Raw genomic sequence first — 7,433 nt, forward strand, 5'->3', positions numbered from 1 at the left:
GGATGGCGCTATACCCGCTTTGTAGTGATGGCGCTTGCAAATAAATAGTTATGCTGCGTTCCGACATGTTTTGCTAAATCTTTACTCTAATATAGACGTTTTATCGGCAGGGTGGAGAGCGAAATACCTATTTGCATTAAAGATATTGTCAATGAAATCTTGTAAAACGAACCAGACGAGTGTGACACCACAGACTGTTTGTGTCTTATATAATATGCTATATAAATTTGCCAAACCCTACCTAATTGCTTCTTTTTTTAAAATATCAAAACCCCTAGCCCTTATTCATTCGCATACCAACAAGTGTCCGCGGAGCGACAGCGCTCATCTTAACAGTCTACGCTGGCGGTGACTCTGTGGTGGAGGTGCGTGGCGGATTCTAGTAAACCCTGTTAGTCCCAAAATGTGTTTCACATACACGCGAAAACGTGGAATGATCACAGGGATGGTATCAGGAAACCTTCTCAAAAGGATGTTCCGTTGTGATCGTTACTGAATAGTTGCCACGAGATGGCGTGTACCGTTTAAGTGTCTTCAGATTGAAAGATGGAAGCTTCCCATCGTACGTAGTAGCAACAACTATTTCTGCAAGACAGAATAGGTAAGCCACTCATCATTTACCTACGCAAGCCTACAGGCTTGCAATAGAGAGGCTGCCACCTGTAACCAATTAACGCAGCGCCAAAACTAACAGTAACCACCAACACATCTCACTGGCAGTAAGCCACTGGCCAGTGGCATACGGTTACATGTAACATACTGACAGTACAGAATGCCATCAGAAATGAGGATTTAACAGCATAAACCTTCTTAAAATAACCAATTTAGCTATTTGAAAATTTCTACTGTGACATTGTAGCCTCAATCATACCATCCAGGCATGATATACGATCTACTAGCAAACCCGGCAGTCAAATATCTTTCTAACATCGACAGTCAACAAATCCATGGTTTTAACCCTCCTCTTTGTTCTTAGTTTGAGGTCAAAAAGGTTATCTGACACTACTCTTCGCACGTCGCTGTCAGACAGAAAGTAGATTTCAATGTCTTTCATAATGCCCATAAAAATGCTAGCACCGCTGAAACAGAAAAGTTTTTCAAATCGCTCCGTCAGACCATGGTCCTCAGAAAATGGCTAAATCTGCCTCTGTGCCTCATTGACTTTGAACTGTGACCTCACAATTTCGGCACAGCTGATGGCTTTTCCTTTACCATGATTGACTATACACCGACTATCACGAGCCTAGTCGAGCCCGTTTAGATTGTGCCGCAATTTCTGCATTTCCTCCCTATACCTTAAGTTAAGACCGTGTGACCTAAGAGTAAGAGTAAGAGTAAGAATAGGCGAAATCACAATCACCGTGAGACTACACTCACTGTGCCTCAGTGAGTCACCGCTAGAGAACAGTGTATTCACACATGTTCACACTTTGCTGCTTCTAAACTGTGTATGGAAATCTTATTAAAATATAATAAAACGCTTGAATGGCATTTTTTTACCAAAGTTTTACGCAAGTGGGTATAAACTCAAGATAAATAAAACAATACAGGTGGGGACAAATCACTGACAAATACGGTGGGGTCGCTTAATAAGTGAGCATCTTTAACAAACACAAGAACGTCGTTAATCTACTGGCACGCACCACTGAATCACTGATCTCTATTATACCAAGAGTATAACACATAATAACACATCACTGTATTATTATCTACTCTTGATTATACTAACTTAGTATAATCATAGGTATAATAAAGATCAGTGGCACCCACATATAACTTATATATAGATATATAAATAAATAAATAAATAAATAAATATATATATAAATATATATATGTATATATATCTCATATATCTTATATAACTACTATATCCTATATATAGATCAGTGCTGGCACCACGACCACGCTATAATAGCTTATATTTCCATGCAAGCATACTAAAATGTTCTAATACCGGTACCTATATATATTATGTAGAAATGCTTTTTACTATTTGTGTAAATACCTTTACAAAGAAATTACAAGGCACGCGGCACACTCATTCATAATTACCTTTTTTACAAAAAGAAATTTTGTGACACGCGGAAAACGGAAATTACACTGAAAACTATACATAGGTCCTATAACAATTTATAGTAATAAACTTACGCGTAAAAGGCCAAAAATATTCCCGTAAACCCGTATATATACATGAGGTATAGGTCCTAAATGCATGTGTGTCAGTGCGTTTATAAAAGGCAAGAGTTGAACAGATTTATTCGAGACATGAAAGGATTAAAGGAGGACACCTACCAACACGCGGACGCACACGGCCTACGCACCCGCCATACACCCAAACACACTCACGTACGCACGCACGCACGCACGAACGCAGGCACACAGAACAAAACACAGTGTTAGGAGCCATTCCAAATTCTGTCTTGGAGAAGTGTCATAACCAATTGATTGACTCAGGGGGATAATTTACGATTTCATTTGCACTTCCTTATCTCAACATTGGTTGAACATGTGAAACGTGTACACTTTTCCACACATCCAGATCAGGTGATATGCTCAGGAAATAACAATGCAAAATCTAGTAACAGTCTGTCGTGCCTCTCAGGTCTGCTCAGCCTTAGATATCAGATCCACTGTCACTCGAGCTAGACCGATTCCCTGTCGCTTTGGTTTATTTTATACACTCACAGAGACTGCTGGTCTAATAGTACCTAAAACTTGACTGTGTATACCTCCCATCTTAAAACCCGATGGTTGTTCCCTGTGAAGAGTGGCCGGATGGTGAAGAATCACTCAATGAACTCATTTCACCTGGGGCCCATTGTCAGAAACAAAATTAGTCTTGACATTATCTTTGTCTCCTATATTGTTGACGTAAACATCGTAAAGTTACAAAAAAATCAAAAATGCAAGACAATTTTTTGATCTGTTTTCGAAACACGATTCTGTCAATAGCCTACGAGAAAAAGTTAAAGGTTGAGACTAATGTTAATACTAATTTTGTTTCTGACAACGGCATCCTAGAGCAATATTTGGCGGTCAGTGCTCTATCTATTAAAACCAACTAATTATAAAACTCCCATCAATTGATGAATCAGTCATCACCCTGCTTCATAGGAAACGCAGAAAGGGATCAAAATCCCAGTCAGAGATCTATGTTATTGTATCTAGAGTGCAGTGAGTTATGGCTAGTGTGTTGCTGGACACACAAACACACTTATCCAATGCTACACGATTTTATGCGATGGTATGGCAGCATGCAGATCTGTCCCTGGTAACACACTACTCATGGGTGTGTATAACTGTCTCACAAGTAACTGCACTTTTATATCTAGTAAGTCTAATACACATGATCTAAAATTTCCATACTAATTACTATGCCCTGCCAGTTACTGCCTTTACTGTAGTCCTGCTTGTGTGTGTTTAGCATTTTAGCTGAATTCTCGTTGAGTTATGTTATTGTATTACATGTACGTTGAAAAATGAGAAAATAGAGCTAGCAACCATATTTCACAATCCTAGTTTGGTACCCTGGTATATATAGTTTGCATATATGTGCTAAACTAATCTGAGATGATAATCCACAGGCACTTGGAACGATTCAATAACAAAATTATGGTAAATAAACACGAAATGTATTTACTACCAAACTCTTAATGTTTCTCTACTCTCTTTCGCGTATTAATACTGATAATTTCCCGTAAATGCCATTCAAATGCTCCTCTGCAACACGCCATTACACCGCACGCATGCGGCGCTGTGCACGTACAGTACACAATCTATTATCCAAAATTCTGAAAAGCTCTGAAAACCGAAAGTTTTTGTTCGTGGAGGTCGTCTGCACACAAAAGCTCGCGTTTGGCACCAAAACTCGACCCGAAAAATATTAATGTGTCTGGCATTAGTATTTACTCATACATATTCAGTGCTCAATTTTAAGTTTTTTTTTGGGTTGTCAGGAGGACAACCAAGAGAGTAGCATATGGTTGTCCCTCAAGAGTTTTGGTTGTCCGGATATTATTTAAACATGTGCTGCATGCGCTCTGCTCACGTGATGCTCAGTGCTGTAAAGCAAAAGGCCTAATCATGTACATTTTGTACGTATTGCAGTGACAGCAGACATGGCCATTCGCATTGTTTCACTCATAATATGAAGAGAATAAAATATTGGTAATGTGGTAAATGATGCTGGGATCAATGACGTATAATAATAGTAATTAAAAGTTGCATGAAATTAACACATTAATACTGTGTCAAGTCACAGACGAGCAAAAATTAATTTATAGAGGAAAACACATAAGTCAAATAACATTTTTATTGTTTGCGCACAGCGCTGTGCATGGGTGTAGTTGTAATGAAGAGGAGCATTTGAAAGCATTTACAGATTATCAATATCAGTATACTAATAATAGCCAAAGAAAGTAGAAAAAACATTAAGACTTTTGGTAGTAAATACATTTTCGTGTTTATTTACTATAATTTTATCATTGAAACATTCCAGGTGCCTTGCTGACACTGTGTCAGTGTGTCACACAGGTGTGTGCTAAAACTATGGCTGATAGGGTCCATGTCTCCCTGGGTACTGCTGGAACGTACCCTGGTAACTATGCTGATATGGTTAGGGTTAGGGTTAGGGCCTAGACTCCCGTTAGTGGAGTAGGTGAGGTACGGTCGCCGGCATATTAAATAAGGGTACGTTCCGGTATACCGCGACGTACCCAGGCTACGTTCCGCGCAGTACCCAGGGACACAGCACTTGAAGTTGAAGCGTTTCAATAAAATATAATTGCTAAAATATATACGAAATCTATTTACTACCGAAATTCTTAACGGTTTCTATACTCTCTTTCACCTATTATTGCCAAATGTTTCCTGTAAATTCCGTCCAAATCCTATCTGCAACATACGCCTGCCGGCGGCCTTGCTTTCGCGGCTGCACTGTGCACGCTTACGCTCATAGGGTCTATATCCACCAGGGTACTGCCGGAACGTACCCGGTATACCGCGAACGTACCCTGGTCACTAGTTTGATATGGTTTAGGGTTAGGATTAGGGTTAGGGTTAGGATTAGGGATAGGGTTCATGTTCGGGTTAGGAGTAGGCATAGGCGACTCCCTAGACTCGTTAGTGGAGTAGGGAGGTACGGTTCGGCATATTAGATAGTACCAGGGTACGTTTCGGTATACCGGTATTCAGCAGTTACCCCGGGGACATAGACCCTCTCAGCCACGCTTAACACTTATATATATATTAAGTATATAGCACTATAGCACCTATAGTATATAGTAATATTATATAAATAAGTGTAAGTGTGCACAGTGCAGCCACGAGAGCAATGGCCGCCGGCAGCGTATGTTGCAGATAGGATTTGGACGAAATTTACAGGAAACTGTCGGCAATAATAGGTGAATGTCTAAAGAGAGTATAGAAACATTAAGAATTTGGTAGTAAATAGATTTCGTAGGCTATTTATTTAGCATTTTATTTTATTGAAACGCTTCAAGGGCCTGTGCCCAGAGAGACATAGACCGTGGCAGCTAAACTATGGAGTTACGGTATGGCTTATTAATCGGCAGTGGCTACGGTAGCCGTATCTTAATGTCTCGAGGCTACGGGTACGGGAGTCCATTCGCTTTCATACTTAACGAAACAAAGATGGCGTGGTGGCGCTAGATTTCGAAATAAACGCCTTGGGAAATAAATTCACGATTTTAGAGTTTAGTTGAGCTAGAACCTAATCCTAACCCTAAACCTACCGCTTAAACCATAACCCTAACCCTAATCCTAACCCTAACCTTAACGGAAAAAAAGGGGCTGAACGAGCCGACGGCTACCGTACCTCCAGCCACTGGCGTTTATAATCAGCCCACAACATCACCTAGCTATTGAACTGTTGCTGTGCAGTTTTACACGGCTGGGATTAAATAAGTGTGCTTTATATAAGGTTCCCGAGAACAGTACTTTCAACCACTAGACCTATCCTTACGTTCGGTTAATCTTGAGTTGACTTTACGTGTGACCTAAGCAGTAAGAATAGGCGAAATCACAATCACCGTGAGACTACACTCACTGTGCCTCAGTGAGTCACCGCTAGGAGAACAGTGTATTTCACACCATGTTCACACTTTGCTGCTTCTAAACTGTGTAATGGAAATCTTATTAAATATAATAAAACGCTTGAATGGCATTTTTTTACCAAAGTTTACGCAAGTGGGTATAAACTCAAGATAAATAAAACAATACAGGTGGAGACAAATCACTGACAAATACGGTGGGGTCGCTTAATAAGTGAGCATCTTTAACAAACACAAGACGTCGTTAATCTACTGGCCACGCACCACTGAATCACTGATCTCTATTATACCAAGATATAACACATAATAACAACATCACTGTGTTATTATCTACTCTTGATTATACTAACTTAGTATAATCATAGGGTATAATAAAAGATCAGTGGCACCCACATATAACTTATATATAGATATATAAATAAATAAATAAATAAATAAATATATATATAAATTATATATATGTATATGATATCTCATATATCTTATATAATTTACTATATCCTATATATAGATCAGTGCTGGCACCACGACCACGCTATAATAGCTAAATATTTCCATGCAAGTCATACTAAAATGTTCTAATACCGGTACCTATATATATTATTGTAGAAATGCTTTTTACTATTTGTGTAAATACCTTTACAAAGAAATTACAAGGCACGCCGCACACTCATTCATAATTACCTTTTTACAAAAGAAATTTTGTGACACGCGGAAAACGGAAATTACACTGAAAAACTATACATAGTTCTATAACAATTTATATGTAATAAACTTACGCGTAAAAGTGCCAAAATATTTCCGTAAACCCGTATATATACATGAGGTATAGGTCCTAAATGCATGTGTTGTCAGTTGCGTTTATAAAAGGCAAGAGTTGAACAGATTTATTCGAGACATGAAAGCATTAAAGGAGGACACCTACCAACACGCGACGCACACGGCCTACGCACCCGCCATACACCCAAACACACTCACGTACGCACGCACGCACGCACGAACGCAGGCACACAGACACACACGCGCACGCGCACACGCACACGCAGTCACGCACACATAATTTATTTTTTAATTATGCGTTTTCTGCAGCGAGCAAGGGGGGGGTTCGGACTCCCTGGACCCTCCCTGTACAGGCCCTGCTCGGGCGCGAAGCCACCAGGCGAGGTAGCCAAGACGGCCGCAGCGGGGGGAGGGTGTGCGGAGGGGGGTGTTCACTGTTCACCCTCCCGCACGATGGAGATTTGCAATTATTACACTAAAATGGAGCGACCTGAGGTGAAATTCTTGCAAATTAAAAAAAAAAATTTTGTTGCTTGGGGGGGGGCTCGGGGGAAGAGGGGGTTCGTTCGAACCCCCGAA

General features: G+C 40.1%; 1 protein-coding gene across 1 annotated transcript in view; it reads right to left on the reverse strand.

Moving 5' to 3' along the window:
• Nucleotides 1–6,087, reverse strand: part of LOC106808735 (tyrosine-protein kinase Btk29A-like) — a 30,068-nt gene extending 23,981 nt beyond the window's left edge. The window contains exon 1 of the mRNA XM_014811567.1: nucleotides 5,987–6,087. The gene's annotated coding sequence lies outside the window, so the exon portion shown is untranslated. The remainder of the gene's footprint in view (nucleotides 1–5,986) is intronic.
• Nucleotides 6,088–7,433: the final 1,346 nt, after the last annotated feature.

This window comes from Priapulus caudatus, unplaced genomic scaffold (genome assembly GCF_000485595.1).
Source record: "Priapulus caudatus unplaced genomic scaffold, Priapulus_caudatus-5.0.1 Scaffold300, whole genome shotgun sequence".
Lineage (NCBI taxonomy): Eukaryota > Metazoa > Priapulida > Priapulimorpha > Priapulimorphida > Priapulidae > Priapulus > Priapulus caudatus.